This window comes from Mauremys reevesii, linkage group 1, assembly GCF_016161935.1.
Source record: "Mauremys reevesii isolate NIE-2019 linkage group 1, ASM1616193v1, whole genome shotgun sequence".
In the NCBI taxonomy this organism is placed as follows: Eukaryota; Metazoa; Chordata; order Testudines; family Geoemydidae; genus Mauremys; species Mauremys reevesii.
The window spans coordinates 120,960,559-120,988,526 of NC_052623.1; the positions used below are offsets into that span (position 1 = coordinate 120,960,559).

At 43.3% G+C, this 27,968-nt stretch overlaps 1 protein-coding gene across 1 annotated transcript in view; it reads right to left on the minus strand.

Moving 5' to 3' along the window:
- The window catches only part of NPAS2 (neuronal PAS domain protein 2), a 234,864-nt gene extending 207,776 nt beyond the window's left edge, over positions 1–27,088 (minus strand). The window contains exons 1-2 of the mRNA XM_039519941.1: positions 26,955–27,088; positions 24,818–24,886 (exon numbers count right to left, since the gene is read on the minus strand). The gene's annotated coding sequence lies outside the window, so the exon portion shown is untranslated. The remainder of the gene's footprint in view (positions 1–24,817; positions 24,887–26,954) is intronic.
- Positions 27,089–27,968: the final 880 nt, after the last annotated feature.

Genomic DNA, 27,968 nt, shown 5'->3' on the forward strand with positions numbered 1-27,968 from the left:
TTCCACTGCTTGCATCCGAAGAAGTGGGTATTCACCCACGAAAGCTCATGCTGCAAAACGTCTGTTAGTCTATAAGGTGCCACAGGATTCTTTGCTGCTTCTACAGAACCAGACTAACACGGCTACCCCTCTGATACTGTGATATAATGAAATCCTCTTCAAGCCAGGGGGTGCTGTAGCACCCCCCACACCTCTAGTTCCAGCACCTGTGCATGGATATCCTGCTACTGACAGTCAGTCCGACTCTTCCAATGCATTCTGTAGCAATTCCCCAAGACCAGGGAGAGCATTTAAATAACTTGCTCTAAAGCCAAGTGCACAGGCAGGATTCACAGAACCTGGAACAAAATGTAAAAGCAGGGAACACTGTAGTTTTTTATCCGCTCTCCATCCTTTTTGTCCCCCCGCTGTTTTCCCCTCTGTTTTCCTTAGTGCCGCCATATTTATTTAGTTTGTTCAGTTTTACGCAGAGTTTTGGGTTATTTACAACAGCTCACATTAACCCCCTCCCTTCCCGCAGCTTTTTTAAAGAAAACAGATATTCTCACCATTTTTTCCCATTGTTTTTCATACACATTGGAAAATTAAACATTAAATCCTTTTTTCAGGTTGTGATTTTTCTTCTCCCATGTTTCAGTGGCAGAAGAAAAATAAAGGCATGAAGAGAAGGAGGAAAAAAATACCCCCCACCCAACACTTTGAAACATATTTTCAATTAAAAAAAAAAGCCCACAAATGTTTGAATAAACCAAAATTTGTTTCATTTCAAAACCGGAAACATGACTTTGAAAGTTCTGAAATGTTGTGCAATCCCCTCGCCTCCCCCTTTCACATTTTCTGTCTAGCTCTACTGCTGAGACAGCATAGTGCTTACACTAGGCCTCCGAGTAAGCCTTGGCCAGGTATAATGTTCCCGTTTAGCCCACAAGTTTGGTAAGTTTTAGTCAGGGGTATTTATACAAAAAGTCATGGACAGGTCACAGGCTGTGAATTTTTGTTTTTGCCTGTGACCTGTCCATGATTTTTACTAATAATACCTGTGACTAAATCTTAGCCTTAGTCATGACTACTCAGCTAAGATTCTAGTGAGCTGCAGGCAGATGATAGCCTGATGGAAGCCAGGGGCAGCCCTACCAACAGCAGCCCAGTTAGTACTGTCCTCACTGTGGAGGTGTCAATCGGGGGGGTGGGAGAGGGCTTATAGAATCAAGTGTAACGCTGATCCTCTCAGGGGTGTTGGCAGCAGGGATCAAACCTGGGATCTCTGGAGCTAAATGCATAAGCCTCGACTGCATGAACTAAAAGACACCTCTCTGTTAGCCAGGGCAATAGCAGGCTCCTTGTTCGCTAGGGGGGCCTCATCACTACTAGAGGGGGATAGAGTGTCACTCCAAGCAAGCCAGGGGTTACACAAGCAATTGGGTATTGTAGATTTCATGAGTCCCAAACATCAGCCCTGGGTGGCTGTAAGGTGCATCCTAACTCATAGCTGCAAGGGAAAAATCACTGACAAACTTTTAACCTTAGCAATTGGCTTGCACTGGGTTACTTCTCTTTAAATATTCAAGGCTATTTTCCTGAGGAAAAGAGCTAGGGACTTACTTTAGAAAGGAAGGAACCCCAAGATGATATTTGCATCTAATTCTCTAAAATAGGGAAGCTGTGGCCATGGGCTTTATATGTCCCAAAGTCTAGCTCTGCTCATTTTGACCCAGATCCTATAGTCCTCATTCACTCCCTCTCCTGGCAAAATCCCACTGAAATCAGAGTTTTGGCTGATTAAGGATGTCAGACTCCAAAAATATAGATGTGTGTCACTGTTCCTGAAATCTGTCTTCATAAAGTTGCTCAATACTGTCTTCCAAAGGTGTTCTTGACATTTTGCAGCATTAATATTTAAGCTGTACTTTGTATTATTTTTTGCACAAGGAATGAGAAATTAGTGTGTAATGATTATAATACAGTAATTGGAAGGGGGGAGGCAAGTGGTTTGAGCATTGGCCTGCTAAACCCAGGGTTGTGAGTTCAATCCTTGAAGGGGCCACTTAGGGATCTGGGGCAAAATCAGTACTTGGTCCTGCTAGTGAAGGCAGGGGGCTGGACTCAATGACCTTTCAAGGTCCCTTCCAAAGGGCCGGACTGTGCCCATAATCCATGCACACAAGTCCCACTTATGTCAATGGAAGTTGTGTGCATGCATTTTAGGGCAGAATTTGACCCTATAAGGGTCTGTTCTCTCCCTTGCATTGTGCCCCTGTTGCTTTCATTGACACTAATAGGAGGCCTGTGCATTGACAGGGGAACAAATTCCTAAATTATTCGTTGTGTTGATAACCTGGCAGCATTTTCTTGCTTTCTTATTGTAATCTTTCAAACTGGGGATTCAGATTTTTTTCAGATGGTAGCCTGTAAACCTGCATTAGCAGAATGGGAATGCGTTGCTTATAATGTCTCTGGTAAATAAGTATGTGTATCAGGACATCACTGTATTTTATTCCTATTAGAGATCTGAGTTTATCTTCCCTTTTTTAACATAGGTCCTGATTCAGGGCCGCACTCAATTTACATCCATACCTAGGGGTGAACTTAAGTGCAGGCTTAAGAGCTGTCCTAAATAGGGATGCCTTCCTGAATCAGAGTGTTGCAGCTTTTAGAAAAATTAATCAGATGAATATTTTCAATTCAATTCAAGTTTATAATTTTTTTAAAAGTCCCTAAAGTAGAGTTGGTCAAAAGGGGCGGGGAGGGGATTCATTGTAATTTCAAAAGTAGAACAGTTTTGATCAGCTCTACCCAGAAGAAACAAATCATTATTCTATAACTTAAAAAGTTATGAATCATGACATAACATGCAGTAGAAATAGATTTGACTCCAAAGCAGGCAGTGACAGGTACTATGAGGACAGCAAACCAGGTAAATATTAGTTTGAATTTTCCAAACTGGGGTCCTGATCCAAAGCCCATTTAAGTCAGTGGCAGTCTTGCCATTGATTTCAGTCGGTCTGGATCAGGTCCTGGGTGCTCAAAAGTAGTGGCTTCCAAAATATGGTCCATTTATGGTCCGTGAAACACTGACTGGTGGTCTGCAGAGAACCGTGCTAGGAATGTGCTTCTAGCTCCATCTACTTGTTCCCAGCTCTTAAATGGCATTAAAAGAATCTAAAAAGCACATTGAGTACTTTCCTAATATTACTTTCCCATTTAAGCATCTGCAGTTGTCAGAGAGATGTGATGTGATTGTGAATGGGGGACGAGGTAGCCCATATCCTTGTGAATGGCAAGGAAGATGATGTTCCACGAGACATCTCTCTATTGAAATGTGTTCCACGCAATGAAAAAGTTTGAAAGCCCAAGCCCATGAGCCAAAGGCCTAAATATTAAAAAGTGACTAGTGATTTGGGTGCTTCTATTTTTGAGTGCCTAACTGGAGACACTCTAAAGGAGCCTGATTTTTTTTTAAAGAGGATAGTGCTCGGCACTTTCTAAAAATCACACCTCTACAAGCTTTCTCAAGTTGGGCATCCAAATATGGAGATAACCCCAAATCACTGATCACTTTTGAAAATTTAGTCCTTAACACACGTAAAATGATAACAACAAAGCATAGGAAATACAAAATCCAATTTTTGGTCAAAATGAAGTCAAATGATCTGCAACAACACTGCCAAAAACGTCTGTTGCAGACTTAAGTATCTGTTGGCATCACAAGAAAGAAGAATCAGTGCTGAAAGTAGTGAAAAGAAAACCATCACGCAGGAGTCTGTATACCGTACGTTAGCATTTGAAGATCGTAAGAGGCTTTTGGAGCTACAGCAGTGTTTCCTGCATTATTGCCAAACATTTTTATATGAAACAATTTGGCAGAGTTGGGGGGGTGCTGGCTGCAAATCTTGTGGTCTGTACTGAGGGCCTGCTCCTGCCCCCGCTGAAGTAAATGGGACTTTTTCCTGAGTAAGAGCTGAGGAACCACATGATTTGACACTAAAAATTAAGCTTCACAATATTGCAGTGTCTAATATTATCCCTCTGGGAGCTTAAGTGATTTGCCTAAAGTCACACACAGCGAGTCGGGGGCTGAGCCAGGCATAGAACAGAAGACTACTTGTTTCCAGGCGTGTGCTCTCACCACTAGACACACAGCCCCAGATGTAAAATGTAATCCACAAAAGCAAGATAATGCAAAATCAAAGCTTCTTCTTGGCTCTTAACATATCTAAGTATAGCATTGCAGCACAGATCTAGGGCTGAATCTCATTGCCTTACTTATGCAAGTACTTCCATTGATTTTTCAATAGAATTACTCATCTTAATAAAGCGAGCAGGATTTGATTCATAATGTGCAATATCAAGCACGCAGTTCAGACCCCTGCAATACCAATGGAGAAAAGGAAGAAACGGAGGAGTAACCCTACTTTTAATCTCCGGATTTCTTTGCTTTTTGAGGTTTCAATTTGAGGTTTCAATCAAATTTATTACATAAGTCACAGCTTAATGTGTGTTAGTAATGGATGCTTGATTAGTTAAACTGCAAAGGAAAATAAAAGTGCTGGAGCTCTGGATATCACCTGGCAGCAAAGAAAGGAGGAGTTAAATACAAAACAGACCATATGTGAAAGAAGATTAATAAATATACCAGGGATCAGTATTGGACTTCTAATGGTTTTAATCTGTTCATTGACCCAGCGAGAGAGAGAGAGCGTGCAACTCTAAGCAAGTTAAATTGGCTGAGTGTTGATGGCAGAAAATTTGCAGCTCATAGGGGTAGCTGAAGGAGAGTGGATGGTGCGAATAAACAGGGAACAGGGCAAATAGCAAAAGATGATCAAAAGCAATTAAATTTCACAATTACAGGTCTGACAAATGTGAAAGGAAACTCAGTGCTTATAGGGGAACTACAAAAATACAAACTGTGAGATTAAGTGAGTGGGGTGGGCGAAGAGGAAGAAACTAAATCACAGCCTTCTCTCTAAAAATATCTCCTATACACACAGAGAGAATAAATAAATAAAAAAGAATCGCACTGAGCTGCTTCCCAGGGATTTGAACTCTGACAAATAAATGCCCTCAAAAGGCTTACTGGGAAAAGCTTCTAAAACCTCACTGTCAGTCTCTATTCTGTTTAGGTACAGGATGGGGGGCAATGTTGAAAACCACCAGGATTTACCCAGATAATTCCCCCATAACAGGTAAGTTTTAGGACTTTTTAAAGTAATTTTAGACTTAGCTGTCAAAACTCACTCAGGGCTGAAACTGGCATACACAGGGAGGGAGAGTAAAGATTTGTGACCATTTCAGAAAATATTGGTTGAACGATTTTATTTTGTGGAAGAAGAAAAAAAACCATTTATTTTACATATTGCACATTGAGCTTTAAATAATTGATAATGAAAATACAAGTAAAGTCAACTGTACCCTGATCCTAAGATATTTCTTAGTGTGGAGGCACTAGTCATGGCTGCATAGTTAATGATGAGCTGAGTTTTACACTTCAATGTCCTTAAGGGTTCAGCTTCTCTAGCCTTCTTCCTCCCCTTTGTGCCGCTCTTAGGGCCATATTCTGCTCACACAGAAGCCTACTTGGCCTTTACATCAGTAAAACCAGGATTTGCTGTTTAGTATGTATTTATTAAGGGTTCAGTCCTGTTCTGTGAAAGGCAGGTACTCTTGCCTGTGCATTTTTTCTCAAAGCTAACTTCTGCACTTGTACTTACAGTTTATTACTGCAGCTGATTTTGCAAGTTATGAATCCAGAGACCACCTGTGTGTATGAAGAAGGGAGCTCAGTGTCCATGTTCATTCAATCCTTGCTCTTTCTGCTGTGACTGCCAGCAAGGATGGTGGATTTTGCAATGTAGATAGCTGTCCACTAGGAACTGGATAGATTCTCATAGACCTCTGGATTGTTGGCATATTGCTCCTCTATTTCCATCTCAAATTCAACCTGTATAGCAAGTGCCTAATGGTACTCTCATATGGTATATGCAGGTCTAGGTCAATAGGGTTGCACCACTGTATGTGAGATAAGAATTTGGCCCACAGATTTGATTGGCAGCAATAAATTAATCTGAGTTAAACTTTCATATGTATAAGAGATACATGAGTAAATATAGCAAATAATATGCTTAATTAGTTCAGGAAGTTCTTCACACTTCTTCAGTAGGTTTCCTGAAAATTCAGGTCAGCATTACAACCCTTCTCCTCAGAGAACTGGAAAGGGACACTGCACCATTTTTATCTGACTACAAGACCAGCTCCTCTTCCCGCCCCCACTGCATGGCTGTGTGTGAGGAAAGGGCAGATACCACAGACAGAGACGGTACAGACTTTTTAATCTTCGAATGGGAGAAAAGACCACTGTAACTAACTTCTCCTTAGACAACCATCTGTACGTTTTCTACAACTGTGTTCTGTTCCCTTCCCCTGCCTTCCCTCACTACCCCTCCCCCATCACTCTTCCATGTGCCTCTGGTTTGTAAGGGGACTAGAAGATCTGGGGGTGGGAAAAGCACTGAAACCTGCCACGGGAGAAAAAAAAAGACAGCTGTAACTAACTTTTTCCCTTAGACATCAACTAAGTTTTCTACAGCTGTGTTTCCTTCCCCAACCAGGACCTTTCCAAAAACATCTCCCCACCTCCCCTTCTCCTCCCAGGCCATGCTCCCCTGGGACCATTGCTGTCTAACTGCTGGCTGATAAATGCATAGGCACAGGGGCACACTGATTTTTCCTTTATAAAGTATTTGAAAAAATAGCGTTATAAGCCAAATGCATAATTGTGGTTCATCATAAATCAATACAGCCATTCATATAGAACTTGCTTGAGGGCCATTTCGGGGTGCAGCAGAGTAGATGTTGGATGGAGTGGGGAAAGTTGAAGGAGTTCAATAAGGCGATGGGGTGTGATAATGCCGTGGTGTCAGCGTTGTGGTTCAAATACAGAGACCCAGCAATGCAAGGCATATTATCCAGGGAGGAAAAGTCAGTGCACAGTACTTTACATGCCCTTGATCTTCAGATTAGGAATTTAGCACCAGAGCATGAGGAGATATTGGTGGGGATTGTGGGGGTCCCATCCTGGGGTTCTGGTTCCTGCCATGGCTCAGAGTCCTCCCCGGGTCCGTCATGGGGGGTTCTTCAACCTGCTCTTCTGGGCACAAGTGCAGAATCACATACTTCTCATCCTCCGGGTCTTCTGGGCGTCCTCCGTGGTCCTTGCTGCCTCCTCTCCCTGGCCCTCATCAGTGACCTCTTGGACAGTAAGGTCAGCGGGGTTGAGGAAGGGATCATGAGCCACTTCAGGCTTGACTGAGTACGTGATAGCACCCAATCAAGCTCCTCATGGAAGGGCCATCCAGGTCCTGGACCAATTGCTGGAATCACTGATCTTCCTGTACAGGATCCTCAAATGCTTCCTGGCACTGGGATGGAGTCTGCTGAATGCCCACTTGTTCCAGCCTCTCTGGAATTTCCTGGGACAGGCAAAAGTTCCTGTTGTCCAGGCCCAAATCATGGAGGACAGTGTACTCCGCCCACGTACTGATCAACATCCAGGTATGCTCAGTGGGCCAAGTGGCTGCTCTCAGAGCTGAATCCATTGTCAGCTGTAAAGAGTTGTCTGTGGTCAGTGCAGCTCGCTACTAGCAGTACACGGGGGGACAGGGACCCAGACTGTGTAAGGATCAGGAGGAAAAGGGTTCCGTGCATTGTGGGAATGGGGGTGGAGGACTCTTGAAACTCAAGACCTGGTACACCCCCCTTGTCTCTGTTCACACTTCAGACTGGCACAGGTAAGGGGCAGGGCCATAGCTAAGACATGTCCTTACCCCCACTCCTCAGGCATGCTCACTTACTGACCCGCTGCTCACCTTGAGACATGTGCTTCAGGGGTTTAAGTGTGGACACTAGGGGGGCTGTGGCACAAGCGACAGAGCATGTGTACAGTTATTAGTGTACATGTACCCTCTGTGTGCCCATGGGTCTTAAAAGACCAAACCTTAAATATGTATTTTCATGACTGCCAATTGGTAACCAATATGTGTTTTAACCAGGGCCGCCCAGAGGATTCCGGGGGCCCGGGGTCTTCGGCAGCGGGGGGCCCTTCCGTTCCGGGACCCGCCGCCGAAGTGCCCCGAAGACCCGCGGTGGGGACCCCCCGCCGCCGAATTACCGCTGAAGCGGGACCCGCCGCCGAAGTGCAGCCCGGTCTTCGGCGGTAATTCTGCGGTGGGGGGTCCCCGCCGTGGGTCTTCGAGGCACTTCGGCGGCCGAATTACCGCCGAAGACCGGGCTGAACTTCGGCGGCAGGTCCTGCTCAGTCTTCGGCGGTAATTCGCCAGCAGGAGGTCCTTCCGCCCCGGAGAGGAAGGACCCCCCGCCGGCGAAGACCGGGAGCGAAGAAGCTCCTGCGCCCGGCCCCGCAAGAGTTTTCTGGGGCCCCCCGGAGCGAGTGAAGGACCCGCTCCAGGGGCCCCGAAAAACTCTTGTGGGGGCCCCTGTGGGGCTCGGGGCCTGGGGCAAATTGCCCCTCTTGCCCCCCCCCCCGGGCGGCCCTGGTTTTAACAAATTGTCCCGGTATGTCCTGTATTCAGATGTTCTGTTAAAAGGCCATAATGGCTGCTAGGAGAGAACACTTCAATCTGTAAGGTTAAAAAAAATGTAAAAAACATGACTTCTAATAATAATTTATTAGTTACACAATGCCCAACCTGTGCTAACAGAGCATATCAAAGGATAGTCCCTGCCCCAAGCAGCATTCAATTTGGGCCAGATCTTGCAAACCCTGCTGAATAGAGAGTTTACTATGATAAGATGTCCAAGTGCTTTTACTGGGACTACCTCGGAAGTAAAGACCACCCCCTGTAATAAGCATTTGCAGGGTGAGACCCTAATTTTTGAACTAACATGATAACATATAAACAAACCGAAGCAGCTTTGTACAGATCCAGGGGTGAGAGGGAAGCAAATTTAGGAGGAGCTTTTCCCTTTTTTGGTCTGGGGGAAGGCTCTGTGTTAAAGACTCAGAACTGGGAGTTAGAAGATATGGGCCATTCTGTTACTGGCTCTGTGTACCTACTGGGTTCCGGGAAGTGGGCAGGTGAAACCCCACCCACCGCTAAAGGATTCCCCCCTCCCAGCCTAAGGGGAGGATCTACAGGACCTCAAAACCCAACTGACTTTGGGGGACAACTAATAAAAGAACAGGGACAGGAGTGAGCTCAGAAGGTCAAAAGAAGGGAGCCTGACGGGAACACCGAGCACAGAAACCCCAGACAGCACCCACTGCTCCTCGAAGGCATTAAGGGAGTCAGTGGACTGGCTCTGTGTATCTTTTGGGTTTCTGGGAACTGGGCGGGCGGAAGCCCGCCCAATGCTAAAGGATCCCCGCCCCCAGCCTAAGGGGAGGATCTACAGGACCTCAGAAACCCACTAATTCCGGGGGACAACTAATAAAAGAACAGGGACAGGAGTGTGGTCAAAGGGTCATAAGAAGAGAGCCTGACGGGGACACCGAGCAGAGAACCCCGGACAGCGCCCACTGCTCCTCGAAGGCGTCAAGGGAGTCAGTGGACGGGCTCTGTGTACTATTGGGTTATCCGGGAGAGGGGGCGGGCGGAAGCCCACTCCATGCTAACGGATCCCCCGCCCCAGCCTAAGGGGAGGATCCACAGGGCCACGGAAACCCACTAAGTGCGGGGGACAACTAATAAAAGAACAGGGACAGGAGTGAGGTCAAAGGGTCATAAGGAGGGAGCCTGATGGGGACACCGAGCAGAGAACCCTGGACAGCGCCCACTGCTCCTCGAAGGCGTCAAGGGAGTCAGTGGACGGGCTCTGTGTAGCAGGGTGGTTACCCCGCTCCTGCCCTGAAGGGCTTAAAACAGCCCTGGGAGAGGGCGGTGGCAGGAAAAGAAACCTGGGCTGATTGGGGAAAGTAGGCTCAGCTGTGGCCATGCCCCAATCAGGCCCAGCTGGCCCCTATAAGAGGCTGTGTTCAGAGAAAGAAGGACCTGGCTGCAGGGAGCATAACCAGGTATCTGGAGTGGAACAGGGCTGGGGAAAAGCCAAGGAAGCTGAGGATCTCTGGCCTAGGAAAGCCCCAGGCTGCAGGCCTGGTAAGGCCTATTAGGTACTGGGTTGCAGGGGGCAGCCCATGGGTAGCCAGAGGCAGCAGGTCTGAACCCCCTTGCCTGTGATGAGTGGCTGATACTGCAGTCTGCCCCAGTGAACAGGGGCTAGATGGAGACTGGGCAGTAGCCAAGACTGAGGCGAAGTAGGGATAGTGGGTGGGGGTTCCCTGGGAGGGGGAGATCCAGAACTGTGGGGGTACTGCCAGGGGCAGCACCCAGTTTAAGGGGCACTGGGGTCCTGGGAGGGACATGGTGGGGCCAGCAGTGGTAGCGTGTCCCTGGCTGACAGAGGGTGCTCCTGGGTTGAAGAGCTAATTCCCGGAGATGACCAGCAGGAGGCCCACAGGGGGGAGTCCCACACCATCACTCGCCTTTACACTCTGTTAACGACTTCCTGTGTAACTTAGATAAATCACAAAGAATTTGGTCAAGCTATAGTTCTGACTGTGCTGGCACATTTGCTTTGATATGTCCATGTTTTAACATGACTGAGTATGTTTGTAGTGTGAGCAAGACAACTTGACTAAAGTAATATGCTAAGGAATATTATGATAAAACTATAGACTGTGTAGAAGAAAATGAGCAATCTCAGCTATGAATATTGTAGTGGGTATTATCACATTTTTTTATATTCGCTGTTTTAAATTCTGTAAAGCTCCTAGACTGTGGGTAGTGCTAACTTAAGTCAAAAGGAGGAAAAAACACTGTGCAGCTTGAATTTCATTTTTGCAATAGCATTTGTCAAACGAGATTACTAGTCCACCTAGTTGGTATTCTGCAGACATCAGCCAATAGTACCTGATGCTTCAGAGGAAGCTAATGAAACAAAAACCTACCATCATCAAGGGTAACATTTTCAGACATGCCTGAGTGACTTAGGAGACCAGGTCTCATTTTCATAAGTAACTTGTCATCACACAAACTTTTACCACTTTACTTAAACCAGTACATAAGGCTGTGGTTCGAGTGGCTTATTTTGGTTTTGCTTAAACCAGTTCCTAATAGATTTCACTACGTCTATCTTTAAACCAAATATGTGTCCATGCAGCCTTTTGCAGGAATTATATTAAGTTTACATAAAATCCAGCAATGGGCTAGATGTTCCCACTATATCTTGAGAATATTTAACCCTTAGACCAGTTTCTGGGTGGATGGTAACCAGAAACTGATGGTTTTAAGGTGTTAGAAGTGAATTTTCTAGGCAAGTCTCAATCTGCTCCTCCTTTTTCACTGCTAGAAATCCTCCCTGTTCTACATGTGATCCCCCTCCAGTTGCCAGTTCCTGACCCATCTGTTGGGTCAGGAATCAGCACCAGGTAAAGGCAGATAGATGACTGGGGAAATCAGAGATGCATGTAATGAGGAAGCAAGGGGGAGAGCAGATGTTCAGGTGATAGAAGGAATTTAGTGTGTGTGTGTGTGTGTGTGTGTGTGTGTGTGTGTGTGTGTGTGTGTGTGTGTGTGTGTGTGTAAAAAATTAAATCAGGAGGAGTTGGAGTCTTGTGGCAGGGTGGGAGAGAAGTAAGTCACTTTCTCTTAGTGTTATGTTATACTACAAGATTTTTTTTTCCAAGTCTTGTCTTGCCAGGGTTTTAAAATGTGCTAATAAGTACCAGGGTTCCATCCAAGTTATTTTGGCCTAAGCAAGTGAAGGAAACATTCACAGAAGGCAAAGCATGTGCCTCTGTTGGTTTGAGAGGAGGATAGGAACTTGGGGTTCAATCCTTGTTCCCTGCACACTCCAAACTGCCACTGATTTTGGTAGAGGGTTGAATGCATAAGAGGTGCGGGGTCGTGCAGCACTGCAACTGTACTCACATCTCTTACAGAAGTTTGAACTGGAAGAGATCATGTCAGCCTACTTATCATACTCCTTTCAGTCTGTCCAGAGGAGGGTTGTGTAATAATCTCTGACAGAAAACTGAAGAGATTTAAAGTGGCTGCCAGAAAGCACTTTGTGACTAAGGTGGCAACTCTGAATAAGGAAGCATCTGGCACATTTGTTCAGACAAAGGAAAATTAGGTCACTCAGAAAACTATTTGATGTTCTGCTTGAATATAATGCTAAAAATGTGTCTATTGAGAATGGCAGAATTCTCGTCTTCACCAATATTTTCTCCTATTAGGATGTTTTATATTGTTCTGAGTAACTGCACTGTTTTTGGAATCTATTAAATGGTACAGTATGCATCATATAAACTATCATCTTTCTCCTGACAGTAATAGGAGTTTAAAAGCAAAGAGTTTAGTTAAAAGGATTCAGGGTCAACTATTTTGATCCATTATATTGCTGGGTATTTTTAATAAAGACTTTTCAAGACATGTTACTTGCTTTTATGTTGGGCCATTATTTTAACTCTTTTCTGTTCTGGGTTTGGGCCATTTCCCACATATATAACATATGTCCACTGCTTCCCATCTCTTCCTGAGTGGGAGGCAGAGCACTGAGAGTGCACAACGAAAGGATCCTGAAAGCTGAGAAATAAGCTGTTACTGGTATTGGGCTCTCCTCCTTTAGAGGGAGTAGTGGAGTGAGGAAAAAACACAATTTCCAGACCCTGAAGCACTAGTCCAGTAGGAGCAGAATGACCTGTTGTTTCTGCCAGAATAGCAGATAGACCCAAGAGCAGGAGATGCAGAGTAAGGGTTTGATCCTGCTGGGTGCTGAGCATTTCTGCTAAGCAGCCTCAACCGCCCCCCCACCTCCCCTCTCCTGTAGTAGGGGCTGAGATTGTTCATCATCTGACAGGAGAAAGAGAGAATTTTCCATACCTATGTAAACCTTGTTTTGATATCGATGTACAGTACATACTCCCTCAATTTTACTAAGGATGAGATTAACTGCTGAAAAATCCAAGAAATCGAGGCAGAAAACATTGTAGTTTATTTCACTACAAAGGAGATTCACGTCAAGGTTGGGAGTCCATCTTGCCTCCCATAAAGTTCAGGGTTGTTTGGATTCAGGGTTTTGGGTTGGGCCCACCTCTAATCCCTCATGGTAAGGTCTGTCTTCTGACTTTTTGTGTCTTTATCCAGAAATAAGTGGGAAGGCAGCTGGGCAGTCTGTCATGCCAAGAGTTTCAGAAGGCATCACATCTTTCGTTAATTACTTTTTTGCTCTCCCTCTGCTTTATGTTAAAAACAGTGTAGCTGAGTGTGTACAAGTTGTGTAGGCTTCAGTGAAAATGTACTTGTGGGACCCTTTAAACTGTCAGGTTACATCACATAAGCTGAGGAGATCACATTCAAACAATTGTAGAACTATTTTCTTGCCCGAAAGAGCACACCATGATGCCATTTAGCTGGAACCTGAAGCTATTGGTATCCTGCTGTGGTATCATGTGCGGCAAGCCCATGTGATTGTTCTCCTGAGGCATTTATTACATGCATCTTGTTAACCCTAGTTCAGTCAAAATAATTGTTTTCTGTGCTGCTTGACCTATTTTATCATAATGTAGCCCCTGAATGCAGTGCATTTCAGTTGCAATAAACTCAACTAGAAATCTCTTCCTGGCAAAAATAACATGGGAACTGTCAATGGAACTGCAAAACTTTGAAAGTGTACTCAGTAATTTCTGCATCTTTCAGAACTAACTTACTACATACATACTAGAAGAGGCTAATCGATCCCAGATTGGTTTAGTTAAGAAGAAAATTAATTTCAATCTTTGTAAAGTCTTTGGAAAAAGGACTGCACTTGGGATATCAGTTAAGAACTCTTATAATGCCTTGTTAATAACTGACCCTTAAAGGAATCCCAAAATCATATTCTTATTAAACAGGAAACTAGGATTTATTGTTATTTCTAGGATGACAAGAACAGCCATTTAGTTTCCGAGGGTTATGCACTAAGGGCTTGATTTAGGAAAGCACACTTATTTAAAATTACTTAACAAGATAACTAATGTCAGACCTATTAGCAAATCAACTATTATAAACCTTGATTCCCTAAGATACTTAAGCACATGCCTAACCTCCATGATTAGTCCCTTTGATTTCACGAGGACTGCTCCATGCTTGAAGTTAGGCATATGCTTAAATATTTTGCTGAACTGGGACCATATTACACAAACATTTAGGGCTAAAAAGTCCTTGCTTCTAGGCTTTTTTAAAAGATGGGCTATGCAGCTTCACATACCATGACTTGCACTGATACAATACATGAACACAACTATATGCTAGATACTAGCATCCTACTGAAAAGTTATATTTGTTTTGTTTTAAAAATAAAGGTTGGGGATATATTTTCATCTTATTAGGCCTGGAACATGGTACGGTTTAAGGTCAAGGTTTCTTGGTGCTAGCTTCCTTTTCATGGGTGTAAACTGCAGACACAATTTTGCATCCACAATCATTTGTGCTGGCAATTTAGGTCTCTTAGCCATCTAAAATCTGTTTTGGGGTTTTTTTGGGTTTTTTTAGGTGAAGTCAGAGACAGACAGTGAAGTGACTTAACTTGTAGGTACAAATGATGGTAGTGAAAAATTGCACCCAAATGACACCCACAAAAATGGAAGTCCATTAAAGCCTGGTCTCCTGAATGCGTTATGCTCAACAAATGACATTATGGAGGTTTCCTAAGTAATATATATGAAATGAAACTCAACTTCATTTGTTGGCTTGCTCTGTGTGACTCACTGAAGGTTCTGAACCACCTAATGAAGGGGAGGAGGAAGTAGGGGTTAGTAAGAACAGGAGACAAGCAGTGTGACTGAAACAAGTGTAACCCTTCTGCCTGTCTGAGTTGGCAGCAACAAGGGCCGGGTTCAGTATCTAGGGGTTCTGTTTCAATAACACAATGCAAAACCAGCTTGAATCCCCACCCAGTGACCTGGGACAATTAAATACCCCTCCCCCCCGGGTGCCTCTAAGGCCTGGTCTACACTAAGGGCGGGGGTCGAACTAGGGTACGCAAGTTCAGCTATGCGAATAGCGTAGTTGAACTCGAAGTACCCTAGTTCGAACTACTTACCCGTCCAGATGCCGCGGGATCGAAGTCCGCAGCTCCAAGGTCGACTCCGCCACCGCCGTTTGCAGTGGTGGAGTTCCGGAGTCGATCGGAGCACGCGGGGAGTTCGAACTATCGCGTTGACGCGGGGAGTTCGAACTCCGAGAAGTCGAACTCACCGCGTCGACCCGTGCGGTAAGTGTAGACCTACCCTAAGAGGCAATACTTCTCCTCTCGCAAGCATGGAGTCTGAGTGTAGCAAAATTCTTTTAATAAAGGAGGGAAACAATGCAGCATTATGTTGGGGAAACACCACAAACAGGATTCATAATAAAAACCATGAGCAGAAGATCCACCCCCAAGTAAGTTTGGCAGTATCTTTTTCCCCTCAGGGTCTTAAGTCCAGCAACCTGAAAGATCACCAAAAGTCCAACACCCCAAAAGTCTCTGTCCCTGGTCAGTGCCATCCCAGAGTTCAAAAGTTTATCTTCAGAGTTTTACCTCCGAGCCTGGAGGGGGGGGAGCAGCGCACAGCACTGTTAAGGGGCACCTTACGTGGTCTGAGGCCGACTGCCCCCCTCTTCATGGGGTTCTGCTGCAGCATTTACCACAAGCCACTCCACCAGCCATCCTGTGAGCCGCTCCAGCCATTCCGTGAACTGCTCTGCTCCACCAGCTGCCCTGTGAGCCGCTCCAGTCATCCTGCAAACTGCTCCACTCGGCCAGCCACTTAGCAACATAGCTTCAGCCCCTGCCCCCTCTCCAGCACTCAGTGATTTTAGCTCTTTAGTGATTACAGCTTGTAGTAGGGGAGCCTCAGTGCTGGTGCACCTTTGGCCCAATGTGAATTCAGCTCAGCAGCCTGTAACTAGACTCCTAACAGAATTAAAATTAGCTCTGATGGCCCACAGTAGGGAAAGGAGGAGGCAAAATTGACATTTCAGGCCCTCAAAAGGGGCCCATACCACCAGGTACAAATCCTTGTCCGCAGCCTCTCTCAATTCACTAGGTTTTGGAACCCATGTCCCTTGTCTAGCGAGTGCTACTTAGTTGATGGCGAGTCCCTCTGGCATAAAAGAGTTTCATTGTCCTTTTAAAAAAATAAATAAATGGAGGTATCCTATCTCCTAGAACTGGAAGGGACCTTGAAAGGTCATCAAGTCCAGCCCCCTGCTTTCACTAGCAGAACCAAGTACTGATTTTGCCCCAGATCCCTAAGTGGCCCCCTCAAGGATTGAACTCACAACCCTGGGTTTAGGAGACTAATGCTCAAACCACTGAGCTATCTGTCCCCCCATCCTTGATTTACATAATCAGGATAACAACACTTTATTCTTCCTGCCCCAATAACAGAGAAATTGGGGATCCCACAGCAGCCAAAGTGATCATTTGGGCTGCTGTGGGTTCATGCTAGGCGGGGTGGGTGTGCCTATGCAAACAAGATCAGCCCCTGAAGTTCTTTTCCACAATTCACCACCAGATGTCAGGGTAGAGCTCATTCTGACTCTGCTTACACAAGAAACACAGATTCATGACCAAACAGGGGAAAAAAGGGTATGCATGTGTTTTCTAAAAAATCAGTCTAGTCTTCTGCCACATCTAATAAACACAGCAGACAAGCCAAGATCCCATGGGTTTTTGAAGAATGTATGAATCAGGACTTTTAGTCAAAAATGAGATAATGGGATTTCTTAACCTGATCGTAATGACGGGCCTTCAAAATCCTGATTTATTCATCTGTCACTTACTGCCCCTCCCAAACATAAATGAAGATGGCTTGGAACTGCAAACCTTTATTTAGGATGTGTTGGCATGGTTTCACTTTAGCCTGGGTTTAGGGCTTGTTTTTTTTTATCATTAGTCTGTTAAAGCTCTGGGCAGCTAAGGAAGAGCCTTTGATGTTTCCTAGAGAAGAATGTGTATTGAGAAAGTTGGAATTGGAGTGCTTGGAGGAAGGGGTTTGAGGGGGTGTTGGTGTTGGCTGATTTTTGTTGGGGTGTGGAGAAGAACTGGTTCCCTTTTTTCAAAATAGTGGATGAGGATGAGAAATGGATAATACCAAACTAGACCTTCTATTAGCACTAATATTTCTCCCTAAGAATCACGATTAGCACAGGGGCACGTGGTATCTCTGTGGGCCAGAAGCCAAGTTAGTTAGTTTTAGCTGGACAAGGTTCCTGTGTCCTATCCTGGTTTAGACCTAATTCCAATCCTAGTTCTGGGTTATCAGAGACTGCTAATTTGCCAAGTCCTGTGGTGGTTTTGTGATGTGCACAAAGGGGATTTTGTTGAGACAACCAAACTCATTTTCACTTGTGAACTGACCGAAATTTACACCTGGGTGTCCCAAAGTGAAAGACCAAGCGCTGTATTTTGCTGCCCCACCAAGCCCCCAGTTTGAATACAAATATCATTATAGCCCCATCTGAATTTATTTTGGAATTACTGTAAGATTCCTCTAGTTAGAGTCCCATGAAACAGTAAGTACGGTACTCTGAAGTGGCTTATCCATTCAAAGAAGAGCTGACATTAAGGTACATCAAAGAAACCAATACTGCTCTGACCTACATATTTCACTCTGAGAGACTCAACTACATCTGCTAGATCACTTGGAACAACTGTTATCCTTTAGAAATGAAAAATCGTTTCTGTAGAGAATAAGACGGGGAAAAAATTATAGTGCTCTGCTAGGGCACAGAACATTTAGTCTCAACTGTATTGATTGAATGCAATCATTGCTATGTCTATATTTTTCTTTTTCAGTGAAACTATCGGGCAGTGACTTATGCTGTGCATGTAACCTGGAAGAGAGTTCAGAGAGGCTACTGGGGAGTAGCAATCCTAAAATATTATTGGCATCTTTTCCTTTGGAATACAGGATTCTGAACAATTCCCTCACTTTACTCTACTGTCATATTTTTCTTCCAATTATATATGCCATCCTCTAAAATATGTAACAGAGCCAGGAACCTAAATATGAATTAAGAGTCTTCTCTTGCATGCTGTTCCATAATTAAAGAACAGATATAATAGAAATCCTACCCATTCTTGCATCAATAGCTCAAACTCTTATAGTCTTTAAGAGTTCACGTTTTTCTTTTAATCTGTAGATGAAAAAATCTTACAATAGATCAAGTACAAGGCTGCAGTTTGAACTATTCAGTGAAAGAAGATGCAATATCATTAGACACAAAATAAACTTAATTAGACTACTGCTGGATATTCAGTGATGCATGCAGAAAGGATAGAAATCTGGAGGAAGGAAAAATAATCTTATCCTATTTATTATTTTAAGAATTTGTTATTAAAAAAGTTTAAAAATCTGTAAGAAAAAACTTGGAAAAAATACTTTAATTTGTAGGTTTTAATTAACCAGATTTGTTTCATTCTAATAAACCAGAATATTTTTATGGACCCCTTCATTATCAGAGGTATTTGTGATGGAACATATTATTATTACTTAATCTAAGCTGGGGAGAAATACCTTAATTAGTAACAACTGCTCTAGAAATGAGGATCTGTGGCTACCAACCTATGGAGGCTCAATAGGTAGCCATGATTGCAGCCTGATTCATAAGAACATAAGAACGGCCGAACCGGGTCAGACCAAAGGTCCATCTAGCCCAGTATCTGTCTACCGACAGTGGCCAATGCCAGGTGCCCCAGAGGGAGTGAACCTAACAGGCAATGATCAAGTGATCTTCCTCCTGCCATCCATCTCCATCCTCTGACGAACAGAGGCTAGGGACACCATTCTTACCCATCCTGGCTAATAGCCATTTATGGACCTAGCCACCATGAATTTATCCAGTTCCCTTTTAAACATTGTTATAGTCCTAGCCTTCACAACCTCCTCAGGTAAGGAGTTCCACAAGTTGACTGTGCGCTGCGTGAAGAAGAACTTCCTTTTATTTGTTTTAAACCTGCTGCCTATTAATTTCATTTGGTGACCCCTAGTTCTCGTATTATGGGAATAAGTAAATAACTTCTCCTTATCCACTTTCTCAACATCACTCATGATTTTATATACCTCTATCATATCCCCACTTAGTCTCCTCTTTTCCAAGCTGAAGAGTCCTAGCCTCTTTAATCTTTCCTCGTATGGGACCCTCTCTAAACCCCTAATCATTTTAGTTGCCCTTTTCTGAACCTTTTCTAGTGCTAGAATATCTTTTTTGAGGTGAGGAGACCACATCTGTACACAGTATTTGAGATGTGGGCGTACCATGGATTTATATAAGGGCAATACTATATTCTCCGTCTTGTTCTCTATCCCCTTTTTAATGATTCCTAACATCCTGTTTGCTTTTCTGATCGCCTCTGCACACTGCGTGGACATCTTCAGAGAACTATCCGCAATGACTCCAAGATCTTTTTCCTGACTCGTTGTAGCTAAATTAGCCCCCATCATATTGTATGTATAGTTGGGGTTATTTTTTCCAATGTGTATTACTTTACATTTATCCACATTAAATTTCATTTGCCATTTTGTTGCCCAATCACTTAGTTTTGTGAGATCATTTTGAAGTTCTTCACAATCTGCTTTGGTCTTAACTATCTTGAGCAGTTTAGTATCATCTGCAAACTTTGCCACCTCACTGTTTACCCCTTTCTCCAGATCATTTATGAATAAATTGAATAGGATTGGTCCTAGGACTGACCCTTGGGGAACACTACTAGTTACCCCTCTCCATTCTGAGAATTTACCATTAATTCCTACCCTTTGTTCCCTGTCTTTTAACCAGTTCTCAATCCATGAAAGGACCTTCCCCTTTATCCCATGACAACTTAATTTACGTAAGAGCCTTTGGTGAGGAACCTTGTCAAAGGCTTTCTGGAAATCCAAGTACACTATGTCCACCAGATCCCCCTTGTCCACATGTTTGTTGACCCTTTCAAAGAACTCTAATAGATTAGTAAGACATGATTTCCCTTTACAGAAACCATGTTGACTACTGCTCAATAATTTATGTTTTTCTATGTGTCTGACAATTTTATTTTTAACTATTGTTTCAACTAATTTGCCTGGTACCGACGTTAGACTTACCGGTCTGTAATTTCCGGGATCACCTCTAGAGCCCTTTTTAAATATTGGCATTACATTAGCTAACTTCCAATCATTGGGTACCGAAGCCGATTTGAAGGACAGGTTACAAACCTTAGTTAATAGTTCCGCAACTTCACATTTGAGTTCTTTCAGAACTCTTGGGTGAATGCCATCTGGTCCCGGTGACTTGTTAATGTTGAGTTTATCAATTAATTCCAAAACCTCCTCTAGTGACACTTCAATCTGTGACAGTTCCTCAGATTTGTCACCTACAAAAGCCAGCTCAGGTTTGGGAATCTCCCAAACCTGTATTCATCTGTATTCAATCTCCCAAAGATGTATTCATCTACACAAGGTGCTGAATACAGATTACAAATTGAGGGACTTTCATCCTACCACTCAGAGGAGTTTAGGAAAGTAGTTACCGCTGCATTGAACAGAGAAATGCAAGCGACTTAAGGGGAGATCTTTTCCTTTGCTGTTTAGCCAGAGAGCTGAGAATCTGATCTTCCTTGTGCTTGCAATTAAATAATTGTAATAAAGTTATCACACTTCATCTCCATGACCTGATACCCACACACAAAATTCCAACAGCTCCAGAATGTAGCACTGGGGCTTTGTGGGCAGTCTCCTCAAAACCCTGAAAGATTCTGGAGATGTGTCCTCAATAAATGGCAATTGAACCAATGAGATGGCCCAAATGAAGTCCTGATTTGTCAATAGCCTACTTCCCATTTACAACTGATATGTCAGTATGAAGTAGCTGCTGAGCCACTGTAAGGCTCCCCAGCAACACTGGCTTTGTCCAGGCACCCCCAAAGCTCCTAGTTCAGGAGGCCTGCTGGGGCCATGTAGGCAGCAGGTTAGGAGGGGGAAGAGGTATGGATGAGGTTTTCATGTGCTCAGGCTATTCTCCATCTGCTGAAAAGCCCTAGAAGCCACGACAGCTTGGATACAAGTTGCCACGACAGCTGCTCTGATACGTGTCGGGGCCGAACAGGTCCCCAGTAGCCACAGCATAGGGGAGGGGCACCAAATACTGTATCTCCTCTAGGTTCCTGTACTGGGCTCTGTACTCACATGAGGAGTCTTGTTGAAGTTAGTGGGACTACTCGTGTATGACGTTAAGCACACACCTATGACTTTGCAGGATGAGGACCTTATTCACTTGCAAAAAAACAGTACAGTTTTATAACAGTCTTTAAGGGCATTAGGTAAAGCTGGACCTATGAAGGTTGATGATGTCTCTTTAAATCTACTGCAACATGAAATGTTCCTTGAGATGTGATATGTTTTTCTGTCTCTTGATATTTAGACAATTATTGTGCCAACTTTTCTTCTGAGGCATCAACCATATTTTCTGCTTTTAAATCTACTGTATGTATCTCACAACATGCTCTATATTTTGAGATGACTTGCTGAATTTATTTGTGACCAGGGCTAAAGTTTTTATGGACATGGTTGTGACACCTAGCTGGCAGAAAAAGGGGTAACCTGTACATATTTTTCTGACCTGTAGTTTACTGTCTGCTTAGAGCCTCTTTTTTTTTTTTTATGGCAAGATTAAAATCAGGCACTCTTGGTAACTGGAGAAAGCAGATGAAGGCAGGTTTATTTTTTTTCACCCCATCTTTAGCAGGTGTTGTGAGAGGCGACATTGTGGCACATGGTGTGCAGTGATGCCAGACCGCACGAGTCAGAAATGAGAGAAAAACATGAACATTTAAAAAAAATCCTCTGTTTTTTCTAAACAGACAATTTGTTCTTTTAAAAAAATCTGTCACGTGCAATTTTTATTTCTGGCAATAAGCAGCACCTGGTCATCACCATCTGAGTGTCTGACTTTGACTCAGTGGCTTATTAAAAGGGGGCAGGCAATTTGATAGCAGCACCTCTCTGGATTCTTTTGAACTGATTTTGAACCCCATGTTGCATAGAAGCTGCATAGCAGAGGCAGTAATGCAATGGCAAAAATTGATGACCAATAAAAACTAAAGGAGGATTTAAATCTCCTTTTATATGAGCAGAAAATATACATTCTTACTATTCATACATTTGCGATTTGCACCAGGCACCAAACCCAGCAACCCCAGGATAGAGAAGGACCACAAACTGCCTCCCTTTGGTCTCTGCATTGGGCTCTGTGCTCACATAAGCGCTCCCATTGAAGTTAATGACCCGCAGAGCAACTATAGCTAAGGGAGAACACACTGCATTCTATTCTGGCTCACACATCATTAAAAGGATTGGCTACTCATTTCCAAGGCCCTCACGGGCTGGGTCTACACTCAGGTTTTTGTGCAATTCTCCCACCACTGGTGGCAATACTGGGGTAGCGCCACTGGCACTAGGCATGGTGGGAGCACAAGTGTGGAACAGCCACTTTTTACCATTGTGTCATCTAACTGCTCAGAGCAGGGCTAGAAAAAATGGTAGTGAAAATGTCTGAGCCCTACTTATAGTCTCCTAGCACTGGTGGTGCTACACCCATGTGGCAGCAATGATAGGAGAACTTGACAAAAGCCTGAATGTAGACAAGGCCATTTACACGGCCTTTTTAAAAAAAGCAGGTAAGACTTTCAAAGGTGACTAAAGGATTTAACCACATGGTTTACATACAACAAATCCTGTATCTTGGCAGGGGGTTAGACTAGGTGAACCTTGCAGTCCATCCTAACTCTATGGTTCTATGACTCCCACTGAAATTAATGGGAATTTTGTGGCTAAGTCCCTTTGTAATCTTTGAAGATCTCAACTGATGGGTCAGGCAGGTGTAACAGAGGGCAGAGTCTGGCCTGCATAATCTAGTACAGGCAATAGTGCCTAGAAATACAGTTTTAACTTTCAGATCCCAGGTTGAGTTGGCAGAGCTGCCGCTTAGAAATACTATCTTTTTACTTGTACATTGAGCAGATTTGATGTGCAACTCACTGAAACACAAGAAACCCTATGATGCAATTTTAGGTCACTTTTCACAATAGAACCACACTTTAAATCAATGTTGTGTGGATTAGGTTTGTGCAATACTCTGAAGATGAAACAACTGTTTATTGTATCCATAGGCTGTACACTTATACAGGCATCTCTTCTATTGGCCAAGGCCTGTCCTGAAATCAAAATCTAGGTATCATCAACAGTAGTTCCACAAAAAATGAGTGCCTCCAATCACAGATGTTCTGAACGTGACTGAATATTTGCACTAAATTCCTGTTTCAAAGCCCTGGCATGTTGTTTTCTATCTGTTCTGCAAGTACTGCCTCCAAAACACTACTTCTGTAAATGAGAGCATAGCTGTAGCATATAAGAATGCAGGCACTGTGAACTCATTCATAATAGAACAGTCTTCCAGATGCCAAAACAGGGCATCTCCTCAGATCATTCTGATTTGCTGCAGGTGGGTTAAATAATTTGGAGGATTTACAGGCATCTTTTAGTGGCTCTGTCCTCTGTTATTTTTTTATACCCTCTTCTGGCACATTCACTGACCAGGAAAAAAAAAAGGCTTCTTGTGTGCCTCTGATGATGATATTTGGCCAAACATTCAGATTTGGCTGCCTTCTGGAAATGCTAATAATCACCTTCCTCTCAAGATTATATTATTTGTTCTTAAGGTACTTTCCCTCTGGATATAAATATATTCAATTATATCAGAGACATTACTTTTTGCCATAATTCCATGAGTTAAATTTTCCCTACCAGGCCTTAATAAAGATAACTCCATTCTAGTTAGGCACACTAATCTCTCTCACCTTCTTGAAATAAATCCTGACTAAAGCATCATGCACCATCCCTTCTCCTGCAAAGGAGGAATAAATTAGCCTCCATATCGATAATGGACTAAAAGTACTTTCTACTTCACAGTTAACCTGGACATTATGCATCAAATTCAGACCTGGTGTAAGCAGGAATAATTCCATTGATATTATTGGAGCTTGCAAAAGGTCTGGATTTGGCCCTTTGTGAAATATGTTTAGGAATGATCAGACTGTATTAGTTCATTAATCATCTCGGCTGGGGCAGCAGATAGTCTCCACACCATTTCAGAAATAGGGGAACTCCTCTGAGACACAACTTCTCCCTTCAGGGCCGAATTTTAACTCTATTACTCTTGTGCAAAACCACTGAAGCCAATGGGTTGTGATGTAGATAAGGATAGACCCCGGCTTGATTTCACTCCACCCTGATACAATTCTATGCCTTTCTTCTCATGCCTCCCACTTCCCCTTGCATTCATTTGCTTCTTTTTCTTTTTTTCTACAACAACCTCCTTTCGATAAAGAATCCTGTACTTTAATGGTTATTCATCTTTATTTATTCATCAGAAATATTGCAAAGACAGAAGTAACCAGAACAAGAAAGTTGTAGGAAGGAACTTTGAATTTTTTTTCTCAACCTGTTTATGTTTCACATATCAGCTATTTCACTTTTGTCATAATGGAAATCTCTATTTGTTTGATTAAATTAAATATTGTGGCATTATTATTATTATTAATAATAAGCATGATGGTAGTGTACAAAGGCTCCAATCAGAATGAGAGCCCTGATGGTTCATAAACACATAGGAAGATGCTGTCCTGAAGAACTCTCAGTCTAAGAAAGGTAACATATGAAGAGTGGCCGAGAGGGATATATCCAATATTTATACATACCTTTATATACTTTAAAACAAAATGAACAAAAATAATACAGTAATACCTGACTGCCCCTCACCTTGTCCCTTCTTTGTTGTAGATTTGAATCTCACTGTTGACCACCTCTTTATACCTATTTAATGAAATGTTATTTATGAAAAGTAAGTATCTTATATATTTGCCTTAACCTAACTTAGCTTCTTTTCAATCATACAAAGAAAGCACTCCTGATAATAAAAGCAAAAATCAGTGTATAAAAATCAGAGTATAAATGCTCTTTCTTGCACTGTCAATTATTATAAAAAATTGACTGCTTAAATTAATTCCAAATTGAATCTAGATTGCATACGCCCACACAGTAAAATTCAGGCATATCAGTTTTTCACAATATAAATACAGCGGTACACATATCAATTTTTTTTTTTTTGCTGATTGAGACGTCAATAGAAGTTCTAAATATAGGAATGACTAACAATGGCTTCAATGCAAACTATAGGAAAAACAGATCAAAGAACTGCAGCAACCAGAATTTCAAATAACTGGTTCCAACCACTACATAAAAGTAATGATTACTGTGTTTGTCTCATTAGAAAGGCAGCTATCATATAACTTTCTACTTGGACAGAAAGGAATAAGTTAGCACGGTGCTTTAATACCATTTGCTGTGTTACTGCATTTTGCCAAAAGAATGCTAGGACATAAAATCCTTCATTCTAGAGAATAATAAATAACTGTCATGTTTCCGTTGTTCTAGCATATTGGCAGTTAGTATAAAATAATTAGCATTACATAAGGCATCCTGGGTGATCTCAAGACCTTACAGAAACTTCAGAGCAGTGATTCTGACACTGCATCAAATAGAACGACAAACTGGATAAAGATGTGAATGCCTGCCAGCACCAAGTACTGAACACCTTCATGAAGATCAGTTCCATCTTCAAGCCACAACCCTTGACAAGAAAGTACCAACACAACTCAAGAGCTACAGCCTTCCATCCAAGAAGGTTAGATATGGCCGCTGAAAAAGAACACATCCTCAGGATCTAATTTTCAAAAGTGATTAGTGCCTCAGTTTGAGGGGAGCCGAACCTGAGACACGGTAACAGGACTTGATTTACAGAGGACAGATGCTGAATATGAGCTGAAAATCAGGCTTCTTTAAAGAGTCTCAAATTGGACACTCAAAATCGATAGTCACTTTGAAAATATAGGCCAAAGAGTGCAAGAGTAAGCTTTTTGGATGGGTTCCCTGTTTTAACATACCATGAACAAGGATAGTTGTCTGCAAGGTGCTGGATACCTACTGTGGATTGAAGGGAATAAGGCCATTCAGCACCTTGCATGATTGGGTTCTAAGATAATTTGCAAATAATTTTGCCAATTTCTAGTCAATACTGGTGTTGGATTCACCGACCATGGACCAGATTAGTCCCTGGTGTAAATCAACTGTGCTGGAGTTTCATCAGGGATTCTATTCAGAGGCAACAGGGTCTTTCTAATACAGTAGTGGGGAGGCCATGAGGCTCTGCCCCCTCGGTGGCCCTGTCCCTCCTCTTTCCCCCATAGCTGGGGGCTGCTGTCTGCCCCCTCTCCCAGCAGGTGAAGGGTCTGCGCTCCCTGGGTCACTCTTACCCTGGCTGGGCTCCAACTGTTGGCCTGGCTGGGGGGGCAGGGCCTCAGGGGGAAAGAGGAGGGGCAGGGGGCTGGGCCCTTGGCAAAAAGTGGTTGGGCCAGGCCCACTCACTTTCAAAAAGTTGGAGGACCATGACGCCTTGGCCCCCTGTATTCCAGCACCCCTGATTCTATTCTATTCTAGTTCTTACTGCCCTCGTCACCTTTAAAAAACTGGTCCCTACTCTCATGTTGATAAGTTGGCCCCAAATTTCACTTTATCAGATAGCCTAATAGCAACTGGAAAGTGAGCTATCAAGTGTGTTTCCTTCTTAACCATTCCACTCAATAGTGCTTCCTTCAGCAGCTGTCACATGTACTGATTCAAAGCCTCTCTTTCATAGACGTAGCACTCTCTGTTGTCACATACTTCGTTCTGCTGCATGTCGATCTATAAGAATGTTCTCTCCTGGTCACAGACTTCCATATGCTCCTTGACCAATGTAGTAATGCCATACTGAATATTAGACCAGATCAATACACAGAAGACAACTGTGATGTAGGCAAAGGTAGTTGGATGCTCAGCATACCTGGGAGCAAAGGGGAGCACCTTCCAGTCCTACTGATCGGAACAAACCTGCTCCCAGTGCAAGTTAGAACAGTGTTCTTGCTTCCACAGGTGGATAGCAACTTCAAAGATCTTCTCTGTCAGCTTGGATCACACCTCCACTTGCCCCTGATATGCCCTATGCCCACCCCAGAATGCTCACTATGCCAGCCCTGAACCTACTTAGGATTCCATTCCTCTGTGACAGAGGTCTCCACAACAGCTACCTTAAGGAAGCTTTAAGCCTCCTTGCAGCAGTGGTGTAAAGAGGTTGGGGATCTGACTCACACATTCAGCCTAAAACTAAATGACTCTGGGCTGTGATCACATCCTATCTCATAAGCTGGGCAGAGTTGAAGAGATAGCAAAGGAAAATGCAGGGCACTACAAACTGTGTTACAGATTTCATAGCGGATGCTCTTTCTCTGGATCCAGTTCTGTACAAATGCCCCGGCACAATACTGAGGGTTATGCTTAGAGCTGGTTGAGAATTTTCTGGTGTTTTTTTTTTTTTTTTTTAATGGAAAATGCTAGAAACTTTTTGTGGCAGTGTACCAGTTTTGACAGAGCTTTTGTCAGGAAAGGTTTCTCAGGTCCAGGATGGAATTTCTGGTCACAGAAAGAGTGACCCTCTATCCCAGAAGATCCTGCTTGTTATGGCACTCACCCTAGAAGATGCAGGTTCAAGTTCCTATGTGATGCTGGCAAGCCAGTTGCCAGCTCATGCCAAGATCCCTAGGCCCTACCTGAACGCTGACAAGTACATAGCAGAAACCAGTCTGGCTCACTTGTGTGTTAGTGTTGCTAAAAGAGATATTAGAGTTCTAAAAATGTGTTTAGTGTTTAGACATTATGGATCCTTGTAAATTAATCTCACCTATAACATCCGTACCCCATGTTATAAAATGACATTAAGTGTTTGCATTGTAATCCTGTAACTGTATCATCAAACAGGAAAGAATCATTCATCAAGGTAAAATGCTGGGTTCCTATGGAA